Consider the following 22,404-nt stretch of genomic DNA (forward strand, 5'->3'; position numbering starts at 1 on the left):
TGTTTGGTACTGGGGAGGGAACCCAGGGCCACTGACCACTGAGCTACATCCCCAGCCCTTTTTATTTTTTATTTTGAGCCAGTGTCTCACTAATTTGCTGAAGCTGGCCTCGAACTTGTGATCCTTCTGCCTCAGCCTCCCTGGTAGCTGGGATTACAACTGTGTGCACCACACCTGACTCCCTTTAATACTTTTTAAAATGGTGGTCTGTTTGTGATGAATTCTTTCTATGTCTAAAAATGCCTATTTCACCTCTTTTTGCAAAATACTTGGGCTGGGTTTAGAATTCTAAGCAAATAGTTTCTTTTCTTTTAGCACTTTAAAGATGTGATCATCTTCTGGTTTGTACTGGTTCTGGTGAGAAGTCTGCTGCCAATTTTTATTCCTTGGCTACATTAAAAGTTTTCTCCTTATCACTCATTATAAGCAATGCAATACCACATGCCTTGGTGTAATCTTTATGTTTCTATGAGATCCGTTAGGTATATTCTATCTGTGGGATTTTATTTTATTAATTAATTAATTAATTTATTTTTTTGCAGTGCTGGGGATTGAACCCAGCACCTTGTGCTTGCAAGGCAAGCACTCTACCCACTGAGCTATTATCCCCAGCCCTATCTGTGGGATTTTAGTTTTCATCCCATTTGGAATATTTTTGACCATCATTTTTTTCCAGATATATTTTTTACCACCTGCTCCCATCTTCTTGGTTTTTACTTTGCTTTGTTTGGTGCTGGGGATTGAACCCAGGGTCTTGTGCATGCAAGGCAAGTGCTCTGCCATTGAGCTACTACACCCCCAGTCCCTCTTCTTGGTGTTTAGATTCCAATTAGAAGTATATTCACCTGCTTAATATCCCATAGCTTACTGATGTGCTGCTCATTTTTTTCAGTGTTTTTTTTTTCTGTCAATATTTCATTTTAGATGGTCTCTATTGCTGTCTTTAAATTCATTAAGCATTTCTTCCTGTAGTATTTAATCTGTTCTTAATCCCACTCAGTTTATTTTTACATCTTGAACATTGGATTTTTCATCTCTGTTGTTTGATTTGTAACATTTTTTTCCTTCTTCCATGCCTGTCCTTCACAGGATCATGCTTTCTATTAACTTTATGGAACATACATGGCTATAGCACTGTTGTGACATTTTTGTATACTAATTCTATCACCTGTGGCGTATCTGAGTCTGTTTCTTTTGACTGGTTTTTCTCCTCATTATGGAGTATGTTGTATATTTTCCTACTTCTTTGCATGCCTGATAATTTTGGATTCAAATATTGTAAATTCTATATTTTTGAGTGCCGGATTTTTTTTCTCTAATTTCTATTAGACTTTGCTGTTCTGGGATGTAGTTTCATTCGTTAAAATTAGTTTGATCCCCTTGAGCCTGCTTTTCAGCATTGTTAGGGTGAGTCTAGAACAGACTCGTAGTCCAGGCCAGGGATGGATGAACCATGACCCGAGGTCCTGCCGCCCACATTGGGAAATAAAGTTTCACTGGAACACACCACACCTATTTGTTTAGGTGTTGTCTGTGGCTGCTTTTGTCTCCATCAGCATAACAATCTTGATTGTACCCATTTGCTGTGATATAGGCAAACTCAAGTTTCCTGGGAGTTAATAATTTCTGATCTTTTCTGAGCACTTACTACATACCTGGCAACCTGCTAAGTACTATGTAGTTAATCTTCAATACTCCACAATAATCCTAGGAAGGAGGAACTTTTGTTAAACCCATCTTGTAAGTGGGGAAACAGACTCAAAGAAGTTAAGGATACTCTTCCTAGGTAGGCAAGCGAGCATTTGGACCCAGGTTGATCTGACCCCGCTAGGCTGACCCAGCTGTCCAAGTTTCACAGAGATTTTCCCAGTTTTAGTGCTTTAAGTCCTGCTTACTGGGAAACTCTTCTGTCCTGGACAGACTGGAGCAGTTGTCCACATTAGGAAATGCTGTTTTCCCTGGATCTCTTCCTATACCTATTTCATACTTTCTGTGTGATTTAAACACTGTAAAACATACTAAATGTTTGGTATTGTACCTGACACATTATAAATGCTTAAAAATGGGTGCTGTCATTGCTGGTCCTTATTCTGACCCTTCTGAACATACTGCAGCAGACAATTGTATTCCTTATGGCTACCTCACAGCCGAACGTCCTTCCTCTGGGTAGGAATCGACCACCTTTTGTGGAGGACCCCTTTCCCATCCCAGAGGCTCACCCTGCCTCACCCTAGTCTAGTGCCTAGAGCACAGGCATGGTGCTTGCTCCCAGTCAAGGAGGCACTGACCTTGGTTCTCTGGCTATGTGGCAGTTCTGTGAATCACCACATATTCTTTAGTTATTCCCTTATCTACTTGACTTAGCCAGAGTTGCTTTCTGGATGTGTGGACACTTCAAAATAATGAGTCTCAAACAAAACTCATTACCTTCTCTCAAAGACCTATGCCTCTTGCAGTCCTCATTTCATGCAAAGATCTCAGTGTTTACTGGATTTAGGAAATTGGAAACCACGGAGTGATCTGACATTCCTTTTTACCCCAGTGTCCCAGTATTCATTAAGAAAGGGCCTGCCGACCAGGTACAATGCCTTGCACCTGTAATCCCAGTGGCTCAGGAGGCTGAGGTAGGAGGATTGAGAGTTTGAAACCAGTCTCAGCAACTTGGTGAGGCCCTAAGCAACTCAGTGAGATGCTGTCTCTAAATAAAATACAGAAAAACGGCTAGAGATGTGGCTCAGTGGTTGAGTGCCCCTGAGCTCAATCCCCAGTACCAAAAAAAAAAAAAAAGTTAAAGAAAAGAAAGGGCCTGTCTACTCTGCAGGCTCTGTGGCTTCTCACCTTGATCTTGACACAGCCTTGAAGTTAGTCTTCCTGCTGTTCTCCTACAGACAAGCAGAGCAGGAAACTGAGAAGGTCCCATATAGCTTGTGAGGGCAAAGATGAGGACGAAACAGAAGAGGAAGGGACATGGGTGCAAATTTAAACTGAAGAAAGTCATGCTCAGCATAGTAGAGAAAAATCTCCCACCAAGGCTTTGAACAAAAAGAGTAAAGAATACAACTCGGTATTCATTATACGTGGGTTCCGTGTTTGCATATTCACCTACTTGCTGAAATTTGTGACCCCCAACATCACCAACCGTGATGCCTTCATGATCATTCTCAGACATGCTCAGAGCACCGCAAAACTGAGTTGCCTGATGCATGTGATCCTGCTGAGGTAGGGTGAGGGGCTCAGCCTGCTTGTCTCATTCAGTGCTGGTGATCAAAGCCAGAGCCTCACGTAGGCGAGGCAAGCGCTCCACCAGCGAGTCACATCCCAGTCCTCAGCTCTCAGACTGCCATCAAGTCTTCGTATAGCAGTCTTCGTGCCACATTTTTCATATTTTTTGTGCTTTTGGGGGGAGAACAAATGATCATTTTGCTGTTCAAAATGATCCCCAAGTGTGGTGCTTGATGTTCCAAACTCAAGAAGGACAACCTGGGTGCAAGGTGAGCTTGCTTTAGGCACAAGTTCCAGTGCTGTTGACTGAGTTGAACGCCTGTGAATCAATGCTATCTATTAAACAAGATGTCTTTAGGGCTGGGGAGATAGCTCAGTTGGTAGAGTGCTTGCCTTGCAAGCACAAGGCCCTGGGTTCGATCCCCAGCACCGCAAAAAAAAAAAAAAAAAAAAAAAAAAAAAAAAAAAGATGTCTTTAAACAGAAACATACATAAAGCAAGTCTATGTGTTGGAGAGTTGACAAAAATGTTTCGACAAGGAGCTTACAGGAACCTAACCTGGTGTTTTCCCTAGTAGCATTGATTTAGTAGTCCCTAATTTGGTGTTTGTGGTGACCCCATAAAATAAAAATATTGCCAGTGATGAAAAATCATCACATGCAGTCCCTGGATACTTAACAGTGCTAGATTTGGGAAAGAGGAAGTGGCTTCATTTTATCCCCAAGTTAACAATCCTGGGAAATGATCATATCAGTCAGAAACAGCAGGAGATAAGATATTCTAAGAGATGCCTTTCAAGGAACAAGCTTTTGGAATTGTGGGGTTGGGGAAGTGTGCCGAAAAATCTGAGGGCAAGTGCTCAGGAAAGGAAGATGACATGCATGTGACTGAAGCTGACAGGGAGAATTTGGGGAAGGAAAATCCACTGGATCCACCTACCATTGGAGTAGAAAAAGCTTGGTCCCTTTTAAGGGCTCACCTCAGTGGTTTGGGCCCATCAAGGATAATCTCCTTATTTGAATGTCAACTGATTAGGGCCTTTAATCACATCTATAAAATCTCTTCACAAGAGCACCTGGATTAAGGTTTGATTGCACAACAGGGAGAAAGTGTGTGTATGCTAAAAATAGCTGCCACCTCTTTTCTGTCTGCGTCCTCTTGTCTAGCCAAGTCCATACATCTAAGCATCATCACAAAGGTGCATCAAATGTAGGCTTTAATGCAAGTTAGTTTCTAGGAGTGGATGCTGAGTTCTGCGTAAGGGAAGTCACATGATCTCACTCATAGCCACCTGGGCTTCATTCGACTCCCTATTCTTTCCTGGGTACCAACACCATTTCACAAACCATCCCTGTGAGGGAATTGGGCCATCCTCATTTTATGGGTGGAGAAACCAGAGTTCAGAGAAGTTAACTAACTCTATTAAGTGACGGAACTAGGATCTGAACCCAGACAGACTGGAGCCAAAGACAGTCTCTTAACCTTCATGCTGTGCAAGTCTTAACCTGGCACTTGAAACAGTTATGTCTCTTCATGTTTTAGAAAGGCAGGGTCTGTACAAGGACCACAGGGTCCTTGTTTTTGTGGCAATAGGAGGTCATATACCCTTGTTGGGAATATGTTGTCCCTTGTAAGCTCTGGAACCTTAGACTCTACTTCCAGAGGTTGTTTGCCTGTGCCACCTAGAGTCCCATGAACTATGTAAACCTCATAGCCATGCTGATTCCCCATTTGTCTACCTTTAGACCTTATTCCATAAAGTCACCCAGATTTGTGTCCTGAGGCTTCAGCTACATCTCTTGGTGAGTTTCCCACAGAACATTCCTGTCACTTGCCCCTCTTGTTCATGCATCTAAGCAACCCATTTTCCACATTTACTGTGCGTCCGGTACCGTGGCAGGAATAGAGAATGTAGCCACTAAGGGGACTCACTCTCAGTACCTTCAATGTTTACATTCTTGTGTCCCAGAAATCAAGCCTGGGAAGTAGGATGGCCACCATGCCTTGCTTACTGCCTGTGCTCCTCACTCAGCAGACATTTGCAAGAGTGCATGGTTTTCCTTTGACAGGTGAACACATTGCACCAGTTTTACATCAGTAAAAGTCCCTCTTCACCAACCGCCTTGCCTCTTTCACCCTGTCTACCTCCCACTCCACTCCAAAGATGACCCTTCTAAGCCATCTTGTGTTTACTTTTCCAGATCTTTCTCCCATGTATTGATACACAAATAGGAATATAGTGTGTTTGAAAATATTTATAATCGTACACAGTGGTCTTTTCATAATGCTTATGGTGGTTTGCACATGTGTTTCTCCCCAGTTCTCCCTGATACTATACCCTCCCAGGCAGCCTGGCTCGACAGACAAGGAGAGTAACGTCTAGATTCCTGTGAACCACATTGACTGAATGTGGACGGAAGAGTTTGCTGTCTGTGTTCAGCTTGGGCTGCCATAAGCTGGGTGGATTCAACAGCAGAAATTCTTGCAATTGTGAAGGTGGAAGTTCAAGGTCAAGAAGGCAGCATGGGAAGATAGCTCAATTGGTAGAGTGCTTGCCTTGCATACATGAGGCCCTGGGTTCAATCCCCAGCACCACTCCCCCCCCCCCAAAAAAAAAAGCCCCCCCCCCCCCCCCCCAAAAAAAAAAAAAAAAAAAAAGGCAGGCTAGCCAGGTTTCTGTTGAGGGATCTCTTCCTGGCCAGTAGATAATCACCTCACTGCATCCTCATGTAAGGATGAGAGATTGAGAGATTGATTGATCGATTTGGAGATCTTTCTCTTCTATGATATCAGTCCTATTGAATTAGAGCCTTTCCCTTATGATCTCATTTGCTTAGACCTTATCACCAGATAGAGTCAGATGAGTGGTTAGGGTTTCAGTATGTGAATTTGGGGGACACGTGTGTTACCCACGATGTTTGTCCTTACCTCAGAGCCATCGCATACTGAGCTGGGATGCTTCAGTGCCATAGGTGAGGGCTCTGTCCCCAGTGGGTGCACTCTAGGATGTTTGTTGACACATGCATTTCTGAGAGAACTACTTGCCCTGAGATTTGAGGGAAGCTGAGTGCCTCTGAGTGGCCTCCATCACCAGCATTCCATTTGAATTAGTGGAAACTTCAACCACCACTTTGTGAATGGTTCCAGATGTGTAGGCTTGGGGAGAGCAAGATCGCTGGAAATTCTCCTTAAAATTGAAAGTTCAATTACACTTGGGGTAGGGGACAGTTACCATCACTTAAGGATCAAAGAAGGGGAGACGGTACCATCGCAGGAGGCCTCAATGGTTGGAGAGGGGGTGGTGGCTAGACCTGTGCCCTGATGAAACTAGCGGCATGCTAAGGCCAATTAATCAGCCTCATCCCTTGGCTCAAATCTTGGCGGGTTTTAACAGCTCAGAAGGACAAAGAATGAAGGAAATAGAGTCCACAGAGTTACTGAGAAGAGACAACAGTTCACTGGGGGATTCGAGGACTTTCAAAGGAGAAACTTTGAAAGACCCACACGGAGATTCTGTTGTGGGGACAGGGAGTCTCCAGGGAGGCTCTGAGAGCTGTTTCTGTATTGGTTCAGATGCAGGATGAAAGACTGTGAAGCAGGGCATTAGGGTAGATGGTGTGGATGACGTTTGTGGAGGAAATATTGGGGGAAATGAGCTCCTGGCTTGATGTGGAGAGAATGCTCGTAAGCGAAAGGAATTGCTGGCTTGTACTGTGGGACTGTGTGGCTAATGGTGCTGCGGAGTTAGGTCTTCAAAAAGCAGAGGGTTGATTGAAAGGGAGCCGAAGACCAGGGAAGTGAGGCTGGCCGCCTGCTCTCCTTGTGAGTCGACTTAGGATCACCATGAATGTGGACTCGGGAGCAGTTGTTAGCATGAGAAGCTAGTATCAAGAAGTGGCAGGGAGGAAAATCACTGTGCATGGTTAGGCAGTGGGGAAACCATTCTGCTTACAATCCTCGTGATCACACAACCTCCAGCACTTTCCACAGGCAATTTATAATGTTTCCAAACCTCAGTTTTCTCATCTGCGAAGGTGGATAAATATAGTACGGTCAGCCCTCCATATGCATGGGTTCCACAATCACAGAGTCAACCAACTGTGAATGAAAAGTACTTTAAAAAGTAGCATCTGGGGCTGGGGATGTGGCTCAGTGGTAGAGCACTTGCCTAACATGCCCAAGGTCCCGGGTTCAATACCCAGCACTGCGAAGGAAAACATGCGCAGATTTTTCGTGTCCTTATTCCCTAAACAATATAGTATAACAATTTAATAGCACTTTAGATCATATTAGGTATTATGTAATCTAGAGATGACTTGAAGTATACAGGAGCATGTATGTAAATTATATGCGAATACTATGCCCTTTTATATAAGGGACTTGAACATCTGAGGAGTCCCCCAGGAGGTCCAGAACCAATTCTGATCCAGAGCCATGACTGACTCCATCTGCCCAGTAGGGCTGTTGAAAGACCTAAGTGGAGAAATACCTGGAAAGGGCTGGCTGAGTTCATGGTAAATGCTTAATAAACGTTAGCTCTAATTATCACGGTTGAGAAATACAATTTGTGCCCTTATGATACGGAAGGATACTTATGTTATTTTCTCAAGTTCGAAATACACACATGGAGAAAGAAATGAATAGAACGCAGGGGCAGTCAAATGGATTTGGGCCAGTGTCACTCAGGAGAGAGCATGAAGAGTCCTCAGGCAGTGGCAGAAGTGTTTCTCAAGTTAAGAGGCTGAATTGAGCAACAAGGGTATGCAATGGCTGAAAGGGAGAGGAGGGAATTTTATATCACTGCTACCCTGACTGTCACCCACTTGGGTAAAGCAGCCTCTGTGTACAGTGTGCCCGTTAGATGTGGGATTGCATGGACATAGATGGCCCACCCATGCTCCTGTGGAAGTCACTAGACACACTGTCAGGATCGGCCAAGTGGGTGCAGCACTGATGCAAGAACTAAGCACAGCTGGTGGGCAGGGCCCAAATCCAGCACAGGCCTGTCCCGTTGAAGGCCTCTGGAACTTTATCTCTGACAAATTTAAATGCCACTTCTCATATTGCACTGTTCTAGGTACTCCATGAATATGCACCAATCCCAGATCTCAGTTCCATTTCAGAAGCATGTAAATTGGGAGACTAGTCAGGAAGCTTGGGTGACATCCCAGGTGAAAGGAGATGAACCCAGGGGGGCAGTAGGAGTGCCTAAGCGGGGACACAGGCAGAGGCAAAGGCCAGAGTGAGGATACAGGGGAGGAACCCCATGGTTCTAGCTTGGGTGAGCAGAAAGTCCTTTCTGAGGAGGTGGGGCACTCTGAAGGAATTTGGACTAATGGTTCTCACATTTTAGAGTGTTTCAAAGCCAACTGCAGATTGTGGATATTGTAGGCACCGAGACTCCAAACCCAGACCTGCTGAATCTGTCCCCTCTGGGATAGGCCTAGGAATCTACCTTTCTCCAGGTATTCCTGAGGGCTCTGCTGCAGGTGATTCATAAATCACACCTTAAGAAATGCTGAACTAGAGGAAATAAACATTCTTGGCTTTGGTCCTCCAGAAAGCAGTCAGGCAAGGGCTCAGGTGCTAACGCATCTGGTTGGTGAAATCACAGATGGGGATGCACAAGGCACAGGAAGATGCAGTAGGATACATGGGGTTCTCATGCTGGCTGCCATTTCAAAATACACCCTGCAGGATCGAGCTGGCATCAACATGTGGGACTGCTGTCTGCAGGGAGGAATCATATCTCAGCATAGTCGGAGGGAGAGGGAGATGGGGGCATTTGGGTTTCTACCCAACCATGCCCTGACCCCTATTTCCCATTGGTGAAATTCTCTCTTGGGAGCTAACTGTCTCACCTTACAGGGTTGGATCACCTGTCCTCTTATTGATCTCTCAAGGACTCAGATCTCAGCCAGATGTGGTGGCACTCACCTGTAATCCCTGCTGCTGCTGCGGGGGCTGAGGCAGGAGGGTTGCAAGTTTAAAGCCAGCCTCAGCAACATAACAAGATCCTGACTCAAAATAAGATATATAAAGGGCTGGGGAAGTGACTTAGTAGTTAAGCGACCCTGAGTTCAATCCCCAATACCCACCCCCTCCAAGAAAGAAGCCATATCTCAGATCCCTGGAAGTAGAGGGGCAACTAGGGCAGATGGGATGCTGGTCAGAAAGAAAGGAAGAAGGGTTCATGGAGGGCATATGGAAGGTGCACAGTTTGGTTCTCCAATAGAGTAAAGAAGGCTGAGTAATATGGATGTGCATCTCCACAATGAATTGCAGTTTTGAAGCTGGATATTAAGAAGGAAGATTTCTAGGGACATTATCAAACTGGAATATTCATAATGGAACAAAGAAGGAAACTTAGAATTTGCACCCATAGAAAGCATCTTTCAATTTTTCTTTATTTGTATTTCTCTCCCTAGCACAACTTCCAGAAACAGAAGACACTGATGATAAAGTGATACATATGAGCAGTTGCAGCGTTTTGCAAAAGGAGACTGCACAAATTTAAGGTACCATGTGTTTATTTTATATCCTGAATTAACTTTCCACCTTCCTAGTCCAAAGTTCCAATAAAAGGTTACACTTGGGCTAGAGAGCAAATGAATTTGTGTCTCATCCAAACTTCTGCAGCTTTTTCTCTGAAGACCTGTAAGTTCCTATGACAGTCTAAAAGGGACATAAAAATAATCATTGTAATTCTTGAGGGCTGCCAACTGCCTACTGGGTTCCAGAGAGTAATAACCTTGCTTCACGTTTACATGAGGATTTCCATCTGTGTTACCAGAACTTGGCTAACATCATACAGTGGCAAATGGCATTAATCTGTCATAGAAATAGGGGAATTTAGTTACCACAAGTTAAAATAACTGATCATGTCAGATAAGGAGTCTGCAAGAAATAGATGATTAGGCTTACTTTCTACTACCATCCTGAGCCATTTAAAAATATTCCAGAGCTGGACACAGTGGTGCATGCCTGAAATCCCAGAGGCTCAGGCAGGAGGATCACAAGTTCAAAGTAAGCCTCAGCAATTTATCAAGGCCCTAAGTAACTTAGCAAGACTCTGTCTCTAAAGAAAACATTTAAGAAGGGTTAGGATGTGGTTCAGCAGTTAAGAGCCTCTGGGTTCAATCCCTGGTACAAAAAAAAATTTTTTTTTTCAGGTAAGCCTGGCATAGTGGTAGATGCCTGTAATCCCAGTCACCTGGGAAACTGAGGCAGGAGGATCACTTGAGCCCAGAAGTGGGAGACAAGCTTAGACAACAAAACAAGTCCTGTTTCCTAAAATAATAATAATAATAATAATAATAATAAATATTTCAGGTGGCTGGGAGATCTGACCCTAGGAAGAAATATTTTCTGATCATTATAAAGATGTTCATAACTCACTTGTGAAAAATTGATTTAGAGTTTTTGTGTGTTTTTTGAGGGCAGAAAGTAAAAAATCGCAACTGCTTTTAATGCAACCCAGCTACTTGTGAAGATAGAGAAAGGATGGGTGAGGATGTCCAGGAACTGCTGGTTGGAGGTAGAAGTTAAAGCCTGGCGAGTGAGTATGGGAGACGGAAGGGTCTCTAGGCAATGTGGGATCAAATTAAGTGAAGAAAAGTTCTAGAGCAAGGCATGGTGGCGCATACTGTAATTCCAGCTACTCAGAAGGAGGCTGAGGCAGGAGGATTGTAAGTCTGAGGCCAGTCTCAGAAACTTGGTAAGACCCTGTCTCAGAATAAAATTTAAAACGGTGTTGGGGATGTAGCTTAGTGGTAGAGTGCTTGCCTAGCATGAGGGAGGCCCTGGGTTCAATTCCTAGTGAAAGAAAGAAAAGACAGGAAGGAAGGGAGGGAAGGAGGGAGGGAGGGAGGAAGGAAGAAAGAAAAATTATTTTTTTGTTTGTTTTTGTTTTTTGAGCAGATGAAAGGGCAAAATGAGAAATAGGAAGAAATAAGAAAGAAAAATCAACAAGTCAGGAGAGATATTATTACAGAAGGTGAAGGTTATCCATGCAAGAATTGGTTGGAAGAGATATTTGCTATACGAAAAATAAGAGATTATTGGCTGCATGTTTGAGAGAGAGATTGGTTATTGGTTCCTGGATCTGTAATGTTCAATAAAAAAGACTTTATTGAGCCACAAACATACAAGGCATTGGGACATTAAGAGTTTGTCTCATTGCTGTGTGACATCCTTCCTCCATGGACCTTCACATACATACCTGTTTAGAAAAAGTCTACAAAGATGGTTGAACAGGATGCTTTGTCCCTGAGGACATCTCCTCCATCTCTAGAATTCTTTGATCCTGGGTCAATATCTCTAGGACTCCACAAAGCAAGTGTGTTCTTTGTAGGCTTGATCTCTGTAGGGCTGGACAATTGTTTTAACTTTCTTTTTTTTTTTTTTTTTAATTTATTTTTACTGTAAACAAATGGGGTACATCTTGTTTCTCTGTACATGAAGTAGAGGCGTACCATTTGTGTAATCATACATTTACATAGGGTAATGGTGTTTGATTCACTTTGTTGTTCTTTCCTTACCCCCCACCCCTCCTACCCCTCTTTTCCCTCTATACAGTCCCTCCTTCCTCCATTCTTGCCTCCTTCCCTGTTTTAACTTTCTGCCTCTCAATCTTGTTTCTACTAGAAAGGATGATTTCAGTTGCAAATTGATAGAAAGCCTAACTACAGCCAGTTTAAGCATAAAGGAATATATTGGCTTACAATTCTCAAAAGTCCTGAGTAGCTCCATTCAGGAATGGTGTGATCCAGGATCTCAAATGCTTATCCAATGTTTTAGTTTCCCTATCTCTTTCCCTCAGTTCTATTTCTCCAGGTTGTCTTCATTTTCAGATTTTCTCTTCTCTGTGGCAAGATGACAGACATCATCTTTTAAGACCAACTTGTATTAAGAACATGTCTGTTCAACTGTGAGCTGCCGCACACATCCCAGGAAGCAAGCTGATTATACTACTTTGGGTCAAATGCCCGTCCTTGAACCAAACACTTCGGCCAGATTGAGGTATAGTCCTGCCCCAATCTTTTATACTGGGATCTGCGATGATATAACCAGGAGACAGAGGAATGGATTCCGGGTAGCTAAAACTTAATACTAGACTCTTGCAGGCTTTGTGAAACATAGGAAAAAACAGGAGGATCTGATCCAAACAAGAAAAGGCCAGAGGGTCCAGAAAGACTTCTAACCCAGAGATGGCCCAGATTGACACGTCCAGGGTGGCCTCTCTCTACCCCCTCAGAATGCCCTTTGTTCCGGGTGTGACTCAGGGATTTTGGAGGGCCCCGGTGCTAGTTACTTCCAGGAGATTACGGGGAAATGCTCCCTTCCTGTTTAGGATTACACTCCTCGCCCTCCCTCCCACGCAGGCCATATGTTCATTCTGAGCCTCAGCAGCCAGCCAGCCAAGCCCTGTGTGTTCTCTTGGCAAAACGAGGGCCCAGTAATTAAAGTCCATATGCAAAGCTGCTACCTCCAGCGCACACCGAGGTCTTTTAATTAGTATGTCATTGGTCAGAGAGGTACTATCAAACAGCTCCCAGTCTGGCCGGCTGCGATCGCAGTGTTTGAAAAGTCCCAGATCAGAAAGGGATAATAAATGCTTGAAGTCCCATCTGTTGGAATGATTTGTTTAAGGTATAAATTTCTGTTCTGTTACTATTTTTAAAAATTCTGCTTGGAGCATTTCTTCAAACACTGTAACAACCACCCGAGTATTCCTTGGAGGAAGGAGTGTGAGGAAGTGAACTAGAAGAAGGCTCCAGAAAAATCCATGTGTTTCTCTTCAAAGAAAGTCATATAACGCAGTGGGGGTGGGGGAAAAAGAGAAGAGGTGGACATTTGGTTTGTGTGACTTGTCTGGGGTTCGTCCTTCCATGACATCCGCCTGTCTGCAGTCCATGGTTTTGCAGTGACCAGCACCCCTGATGTCTGTCCTTCAGCCTCACCCCGCATGTGTGTGAGAGTCTGTCTTGACATTAGGAAGGACTTTGAATTCAGCTTGGTAAACAAAGGCAGCAGCTGTGGAAAAGCAAAGGGAACCAGGAGGCAGGACTTCATTGCCCTCAAGAAGCCATGGCAGAGTAGAGCCAGATGCCTCCTGCCAGACATCTCCAAGCAACTTGGTTTTGTTTGACCAACATCTCGTGCAAGAAGGAAGGTGGAAGAAGGCACATGACTGAACCCCTTCCAGCTTCTTTTGCTCACTCAGTCCTTTAGGAAAAGCTGGAGTCAAAACTCAGAGCTTAGCCCCAGGTATGGTGGCACATGCCTATAATTCCAGCACCTCAGGAGGCTGGGGCAGGAGGATCGCAAATTCAAGGCTAGCCCAGGCAATTTAGGGAGACCCTGTCTCAAAATAAAAAAAAATTAAAAATCTGGGGATGTGGCTCAGGAGCAGACTACTTGCTTAGCATGTGTGAGGCCCTGTGTTCATTTCCAGGACTGCAAAAACATACAAACAAAAAAATCCAAACTCAGAAGCAGAAGAAGTGGTAACCACAGCTGGGGACAGGGGCTGGGAGATGGAAAGAACTTGGCTAAAGGACCCAGGTTTTCAGTTATGATATAAATGAATTTTGAGGATCTGATGTACAACATGGTGTGATGATCGTTAATCATACAGCATTGTATGAAATTTACTAAGAGGGTAGAGTTTAAGCATTCTCACCAAAATAACAACAACAACAAACACAACACAAAAAAGTAACTGTGTGAGGTGATAGACGTGTTCACTAACTTGAGTGTGGTGATCTTTTCAGTGTGTGTGTGTGTGTGTGTGTATGTGCACTTATACATCAAATCATCACATTGCAGTCTTTAATACATATAATTGCATTTGTCAATTAGACTCAATAAAGTCGAGAAGAATAAACAAAAGAAAAAACTGAAGGTTTAGAAACGCAGGCAGCTGTGCCATGTGGCTGTCTAGGAGAGAGTGCCAGGGTCCCTCTTAGCTCCTGTGCCTCCCGTTGGCCCCTTCCAGGTGTGGAAGTAAGGAGAGCTATTGCCAGGGCTGGAGCTGGGTGACAGTGTGTACCTGTGTGTGGAAGGACTGTGGGAAGTGGGCCACCAGAAGTCTGCATGGCCTGCAGGGTCGGTCGGGAGGGTGCCTCTTACTCTCTCCTCAGAAACACCACGGGCCACAGCACTGTTCCCTTGGGGACCTTCTCTCTCTCCTGCTGTCTCCTCACTCTCTGCTCCTGAGGGGTGAGAGAAGACCTGCTCTTGCCCTGTCCACACCCACTCCAGGAGGCTGAGACTTAGGCCTAAACCTCCTTCAAGAGGCCTGACTGTCTGTCCATTCATTCGTTCACTCCCATGCATTCCCTTGAGTGCACCAATATCTCTCCCTGGCCAGAGAGGGTCTGGGGAGGGGCCTGCATTTATTCCCTTCTGTCCCCCTTTTCTTGCTTGCTTGCGTTGCAGTGGTGGTGGTTTGGTAGTGGTGATTGAACCCAGGGACACTTAACCACTGAGCCGTATCCCCAGGCCCTGCCCCACTTTATTGTAAATTTTGGGACAGGGTCACACTAAATTGCTGAGACTGGTCTTGAACTTGTGATGCTCCTGCCTCAGCCTCCTGAATCGCTGGGATTTACAGGCATTTGCTTCTCTGCCTGGCTTTTTAGGATTTTTTCATTTTTTATTTTTTTGCAGTACTGGGGATTGAATCCAGGGTACTCTACCTCTGAGCTACATCCCCAGTCCTTTTTTATTTTTTATTTTGCAACAGAGTCTTGCTGAGTCGTCCAGGCTGGTTTCAAACTTGTGATCCTCCAGCCTCAGCCGCGGGAGTCACTGGGATTCCAGGCGTGCACACAGCTCTCCACCTGTGTTTGACTCTTGCTGGAGGCTCCAACTGGGGCCTGGGAGTGGGCCTTCAAGGAGGCCTTTGGGGGACCCCTGCTTCGCTAGCCCAACAGTGGTGCTGGAGCGCCAGTCAGTAATGAAGTGTGGTTTCGCCTGGCTTTGTTCTCTGTTTGTCCCTTTACCTTAAGGAGCTTGCAGGGAGGGGTGGCCGACTGCGGCCTGCCTTGTTTTCTGGGTCTTGGCCCATCCCTTCACGGTGCTGGTGCCCTACCCTCCCATTCTTTCAGTCTCTGTTCATGCACCCAGGGTGCTTTTGGGTGGGTGGGCTTGGTGAAGGGAATGGGGTCTCGAGGGGAGGGGACGGGAAGAATTCCGAGTTAGCATCACGGCACACTGAACAGGGAAGGGAGGGATGGAGACGGAAGCATCTGTGTCACACAGCCTGGAAACAGGGAAAGGAAGGCGGGGAGAGCTGTGGGAATCCACGAGAAAGGGAAGTCGGAGAGTCTGGCTTGGAGACGGAAGAGAAGAGTAGTGATGGCTTAAAATACCATGTTTAACATAAATTAAAGGGGATGTAGGCTAGAATCTGGAGTAAATGTTATTTGTCTGACACTTAAATACTTGCTTCCAGAATGCTCTCCTTGCAAAATTACAGTATTTCAGGCTTTGGTTGTAATGCCATGTGAATAGATCTTAGTTTAGAAGAATAATTGATCAGCCCTCTAGGGGAGTTATTTATAGTTATTTCCTTGTTGTAACATTTGAAACCAAGTTTGATTTAGAAAATCTCTTTTTATCATTCCTGATTTAACTAATGGACCTTACTGGATGATTTGCTGTGTGCAGTGCAGTTTATAATCTTGGGACTGTTCCAGCCAGTGAACACAGAGTAGGTTTCTTTTGTGGCTTGTTTGCACCTGCCAGAGATCTGGTGTACCTCTTAAAGTCACAAGGCAGCTATTAGCCACCAACTGACACAAAGATTATAGGTTAAACTCTGAATTGGTTTAAACGGTGTCATATGTCTACAAGGGCTGAGAGCAAGGTGGGGGGGCGTGTGTTTGGCAAGTGGGGGGAAGTCCCTGCAGCCGAGGGAGGACACTCTGGGTATAAACAACAGTTCCACACAGTGAGAAGCAGAGGCGGGTGGATTTGTTGAAAAAGCCCTGAATCTGGGAGACATAGGTTTTGAATCCTGACTGTGCAATCTGGGTGAGCCTCAGTTTGTGATCTTGAACATGGGAATGAGAAGGCCTGATTCACAAAACAGGGTTCAGTGAGCTTGAATTCACACAGTTCTGACTGGCAGAGATGCTCAGAGATTACAACAAACTGTGCACAGGAAGACGGTTGGAGCGGCAGCATTGAAGAAAAGAGACCCTTTGTACACTGCTGAAAAGGGTAACAGGGAAAGGCCTCGGGAGCTGCCCAGGAGCCACACAGAGAGACTTGGGTCGTGTCTTGGCTCTAGTACTTATTGATATGCCCATGCTGTGTGACCATGGGCAACCTCTCTGAACCACAGCATTTTCATTGGGTCAATGGAGACAGTACTCACCTTCTAAGGAATTGTTGTGAGGAGTAAGTGACACCACAGCACAGCTCTGGGCTCCCAGACTCAGGACATGCTAGTGTCCATCACCACCGCTTCTTGCATGCCTGTGTGTATGAATGTGTGTGCGTGAGTGTGTGTGTGCATGAGTGTGCAGTGCTGGGGATAGAACCTGGGTTCTGTGCATGCCAGGCAAGTTCTCTACCACTGAGCCACACCCCTCGTTTGCCCGCCTAATCTCCTCTGCCCCCAATTTTTTGAGATAGGGTCTTGCTAGGTTGTCCAGGCTGACCTGGAACTTGTGTCAAAGTCATCCTGTCTCAGCCTCCAGAGGCACGTGGTCACCGTGGTTACATACTTGCACCACCATGCATGACTTTTTTTTTTTTGAGACAGATTCTCTGTGTTGCCCAGACTAGCCTTGAACTCTTAGGCTCATTTGATCCTCCTGCCTTTGCCTCCCAGGTAGCTTGGACTATAAACCTGGCTTAATTTTAACTCAGTTTCTCTTCTTTTTAGTTGTCGTTGTAGTTCTGGGGATTGCACCCGTGCTAGGCAAGTGCACCACCCCTGAGCAGCGCCCTCACCCCTCTTTGTTTCTATTCTGAGCACCTCACCTGCTTGTGAATATAGAGACCCTTCCACTTACAACGAGGTGATGTCCCGATAAACCCATAAGGCTAAAATGCCATTAATATACTTTCCCTGCCAAACCGAGTGTAGCAACACGGCACACTGCGCTTCTCCTTGGGACCATGTGTCTGGCTGGGAGCTGGGGCTGGCTGCCGTGGATGGCATCATGAGAGGATCCTGCGCCTGTGGCTGGCCCAGGGAAAAGGCCAGCACTCTAAGTGTGGTATCTACTGAATGCATGTCACTTGCACCTTTGTGCTGTTGAAAAATCCCGAGTGGCGCTGTCATCCATACACCAGCCTGTTCCCCACTCCATCCCTCCCCAGGACAGCATCTAGGTTCTGGAGCTTTGCGGTCCAGGCATCTGTAGGTTAGTGTATCTAGTCCTCAGCTGGCATCCATAGTGGCCTCTGCTAGAACATATATCACTGTCTGGTCGTCGGTCGCTGGCACAAGTGCGTGGCTGCTGCCCCGCCCTTGTTGCCCTCTGAAGCCCTCTTTAGGTCCTCTCCTTACTGCACTGCTGTCTCCCCTAGACCCCTGGGTCCTCTTCCTGCCCTAGGCCAGGCTGGGGATTTCTGAATGGCTGCCTTCAGGTAGCCCCAGGATTCTGAGGTCTTGACCTTCCCCAGGGCTTCCATCTCCCCCTGCTCTCAGACCTCCAAACCTTTGCTGCTTCCTCCTCCCCTGGAGTCCATCCTGTTTGTGAGGTTTGGGAGGGGGGACTTTTTTCTCAGGTGGAGTCAGGAAGCCTTGCTCTTAGATTATCATGTATTTTCCCCCAAAGTGTTAATTACCAGAGTCCATTCCCTTCCCAATAGGGTGTAAACTTTGAAGCTCAGAAGAAATTTTCCTCCCTGTTTTGTCTTCCCTTCCCTGAGGCAAGAAACAGAGTAGCCTTGCTCAGTGGGTAGGGCAAGGGCCATGCATACTAGGAAACTTGGAGAAAAATTCACCATTATTGTTTAAAAATATTCTCCTGCCATGTTCTTGGAAACTACTTGAGGACAGGGAACTCTATTTCATTCATTCTAAGGTCTACCCTAGGGAAACAAAAATAGAGTCTTGCATAGAAAAGGCACTAAGTACACATTCATCAGTCAGAAGAATACATGATGGATTACTTTTTGATTCTGTATTATTAGTGTCTTGAAAGGTTTTTCATTTCACTAATATTAATATATCTTTTTCTCAATATATGATATTAAAACATGAATATAAAAAAGTCGACCTAGTGGTTGTGCCGACTGAGTAAAACTAACTAACTAAAAAAGAAATATGGAATCTGACACACTCATTCATTCATTCAGCCTGTTTGCTGGGCCATAGGTGTTTGGGAGAGAGCTGTGAATGAGACTTTCAGGGCCTCTAGTGGGGTTGTGGGGAGACAGATGATTAACACATACTCAAATAAATAGTGTAACTTTGGACATAGACAAATGCTATGAAGAAAGTCACATAAGTATAAAATAACACTGAAGGAAGGAAAGGTCCGCAGCACTCTGCTAGAGTATAGCAGAGAGACCTGGGCAGGATGCTGTGCTGAGATCGGAAGGAACAACAGCAGATCCAGGCAAAGGAGACAGTGAAGGCGAGGGTCAGGAGGGGCACAGTGATTCAGGCAGCAGGAACAGCATGCACAGTGTTCCCCTTGCACAAAGAACCATGTCGCTGTCTTCCTGCAGCTCACAGCCAATTAGCAGGAGCATGATCTGTGCTGCTATGGCAAACTGACGGATTATTTAACTTCTGCCTGTTATTTCCCAGGAGCTCTTATCTTGCTAAATGCGCTTTGGAACTTTCAAAAAGATGATACATGTTCTTGGTGCATGTTCTTGGTGGAATGATGTGCTTCTGTCAAGAGATCACTTTTTGGTTAAGTTATGAGGACAAGATTCAAAGAACCAACACAGGGGTGCTATGTCTGTTGTGATCATTCTGTTTATCAACTTTACTTTGAGAAGGTCTAGTGAATACTTGGTGTTTGCAAAGTCAAAGTCAGGCTGAGTGAGGGGATGGGTTAAGGTTTGAGCTACCTGATTAACACTTGCTGCTGTCAACAGATAAACATCAAAATTTCATTGACTTGAAACGTGCAGTTGGATTTCTCACCGAATGTTCCTAATGGGCAGGTGGTTCTCCTCTAAGTAGGGATTCAAGCTCCCAGTTTCCTTCCATCTTGCTGCTCTGCCATCTTCAACCTGGGGCTTTCTTTCAGAAGGAGGAGCGAGCATGTGCCTGAGAGGTTTTCCTGGACCAGGTCTGGAAGCGACATTCAGCACTCCTGCCCACGTTCTTCTGACCGGAACTCAAGTATCAAGGCCACTGCTTAGGCAAGGAATGTAGAAAATGCAATCCAGCCAGGGACGGAGAAGTAGAGACAGTTTTAAATAAGAATGAACTGCTCCCTGCCACCCTCTCTGATTTAATTGGTCCTGACATCTTTATACTCAGGCTCATTTTTTCCTCTACCTTATGTCTATTCCTTAAAAAAAAAAAAGAAAAAACGGAAGTTGGGAAGTATGTTAATATGTAGCTTAAATAAATGATACACTTAAAAACTGCTCATTACTTTTTCTTTTTTTTTTTAATGTTTTCCTTCTTTCCTCTCTTTCACTCTCTTCTTTCTGATGTTGACAGTTAGGAATTCTATTAATTTTCATTCTTCTTTTACAGGTTTGAATACAACCAACTTAACTTTCATATATTCATCAATCTAAAAAGAGTCAAGGAACAATTTATAACTTAGAAACCACTTATCTAGGTTTGGAGGCAAAATTAGGGGACCAAGTTTAGCTTTGGAGAGCGTAAGGTCATTTTGTTCCAGGGCTGCCTTATCCGGAACACATGAAAGGAACGGATTGAATTCAAGCTCTCCATGGCCCTAACCCTCAGTGTCTGTCTCCATCCTTAATAACAAATGGGGAAGGGGAGCCATAATAGGGGCCTGTTTTTGAGATCTGTTCATTTTCTCCTTGATTATACAGTGCCGTGAAACGTGAAAGATGTTAGGGACTCTGAGCATGGTCCCCCTAAATGCCCCATCGCCCACAGGGAGCCAGCCAAAAGGCTGGGGCTGGCTTCAGATGGCTGGACAGGTGGCTTGGTAATTAAAACCTTTCCCTTCTAACTGCAGGCCTTGTTTTGCCAGGAATCTGAGGTGAAGAAAATGTTCTGGTTCTATGCCTCTACCAGCTGCTTTGAAAGCTTCCTCACAGCTGTCCCCAAACCACGGCAGACAACCACATCTCTACTTTCAAAATCTCGGGCTTAGTGTTATGCGATATGGGATAAGCAGACTTGGAGATGAGGGGAGATCTGTCCCTGATTTCAAATGTTCTGAGCCTTTTTGAAGACTCAAAGAACACAAAAGAAAGACTAGAAAGCATGCATTTCCTCCCAACATCAGCTCTATGGGATGGGGCGTGGCTTCTTCTCTTTCTGTAGGTGAGCCGGTCAAGGTAAGGCATAGATGATTTCAGTGATTTGAGCAAGGTTGTGCCACTAAGCATCAGAGTCAGGATTCAAATCCAGGCAGTTTCAACCTCAACCCCAGGCTCTGGTGACCTCTACTCTCAAGTGTGTCCAAAATTTAATTCCTGATCTTTCTCCAAAGATCGGCTTCACCCTGAGTTTCTCTCCATCTCTGCTCATGGCTACTCCATCCTTCTAGGTGCTCAGGCCAAAAACCCTGGAATCATCCTTAACACCCTTCTTCCCCTCATACTCCAAGTGTAGAATTTATCCAGAAATCTTAGCCAGGTGTGGTGGTGCATACCTATAATCCCACCAACTTGGGAGGCTGAGGCAGGAGGATCGCAAGTTCAAAGCCAGCTTCAGCAACTTAGCACGACCCTAAGCAACTTAGTGAGAACTTGTCTCAAAATAAAAAATAAGAAAGGGGGCTGGGGATGTGGTAAAACACCCCTGGGTTAAATCCCCAGCACAAAATAATTTATCCAGAAATCTAATCATATTTGAAAAACATATCCAGAACTTGAACACACCTCACCATTTCCCATGACTACCACCTTGGCTAAAGCCACTATCTCATACTTGGGTTTCTATGATAGTCTTGACATAATATTCTCTCTGTTTCTAGCCCTGCTGGCCCCCATTCCCTTCTCATCACAGCAGCCAGAGCCACCCCACCTGGGATGCACCTTGTCATTCTGGAGTTGTGGTTCCTTCCATCTTGTTGTTTGTATGGTCACAGCAGCCATGACTCCATGACTGTACTCTAGCCCACCAAAAAGGGAGTAAGGGAGGAAATTCTGGGATGTAATTTCCTTTTAAGCAAAAGATACAAACTGTACACATTATTTCCACTCATATTTTATGGGCAAGTGTCTGGTCACATGGTCAGCCTAGCTGCAGAGGAGCCTGGGAAATGTAGTCTCTGGATAGGTCTCCATATTCTCAACTCACCAAGAGGAGGGGAGTGAATATGGGGAATAGCTAGTAGTGCACTACAGAGTTGCAGAGGGCCAAGTCAGGAGATTGCACAAGAGACTGGGTGAGTGTTGGTGACACTTAACCTAGAGAAAAGGCAGTGGACACGAGGTGGACAGATTGGAGATGTGTTTTGGTGGTTGAATCAACATGACACAAAATGCAGACAGTATATAGGCTGAAGAAAAAGCAGGAATCCAGGGTGATTCCCAGATTTGTCTTGAGAGATGAAGCATCATTATTTCCTGAGATGAGGACACAGGCCCCTTAAGAGAGGACTCACACACTGGTCCATGGCTGTCTGCTCCAAAGACAGGTATTTCTAACGACGGTGTGGTGTTGAGCTTGCATGGTGACTTTTCCAGTGTCTAGAGGGCTAAGTGTCAACAGAGCCAGGGTAGCCCCTGACCCCCGTGGTGGGCAGTTGAGGGAAAGACTGGAGTGGGGCTGGAGACCGGCTCCACCTTCACTGTCTCTGGGACTCTGAGCTCCACTGGCCTGTGAGACCGCCTGCAGCCCCCTCTGGGGAGTAGTCGCCTGCCTTTGCATCTTGTGGGGAGAATTCATGAGCTGGTGGCTTTGAAGGTTCCCAGGATATCTGAAACCACAGCAGCACACAAGGCCACAGAAGTGACCAGAATACCCACATGGGTGCCCAGCAGGTTTTAGTTTAAGCTCATGGATACAACTTATGAGTAGGGAAAGGTGTGGATGCT

General features: G+C 45.2%; 1 long non-coding RNA gene across 3 annotated transcripts in view; it reads left to right on the plus strand.

Annotated features, from left to right (window-relative positions):
* Nucleotides 1-22,404, plus strand: part of LOC124987098 (uncharacterized) — a 110,654-nt gene that overhangs the window by 75,004 nt on the left and 13,246 nt on the right. For all 3 annotated transcript variants that reach the window (XR_007109135.1, XR_007109136.1, XR_007109137.1), the window contains exon 4: nt 9,651-9,740. This is a non-coding gene — a long non-coding RNA (uncharacterized LOC124987098). The remainder of the gene's footprint in view (nt 1-9,650; nt 9,741-22,404) is intronic.

This window comes from Sciurus carolinensis, chromosome 6 (assembly GCF_902686445.1).
Source record: "Sciurus carolinensis chromosome 6, mSciCar1.2, whole genome shotgun sequence".
In the NCBI taxonomy this organism is placed as follows: Eukaryota; Metazoa; Chordata; class Mammalia; order Rodentia; family Sciuridae; genus Sciurus; species Sciurus carolinensis.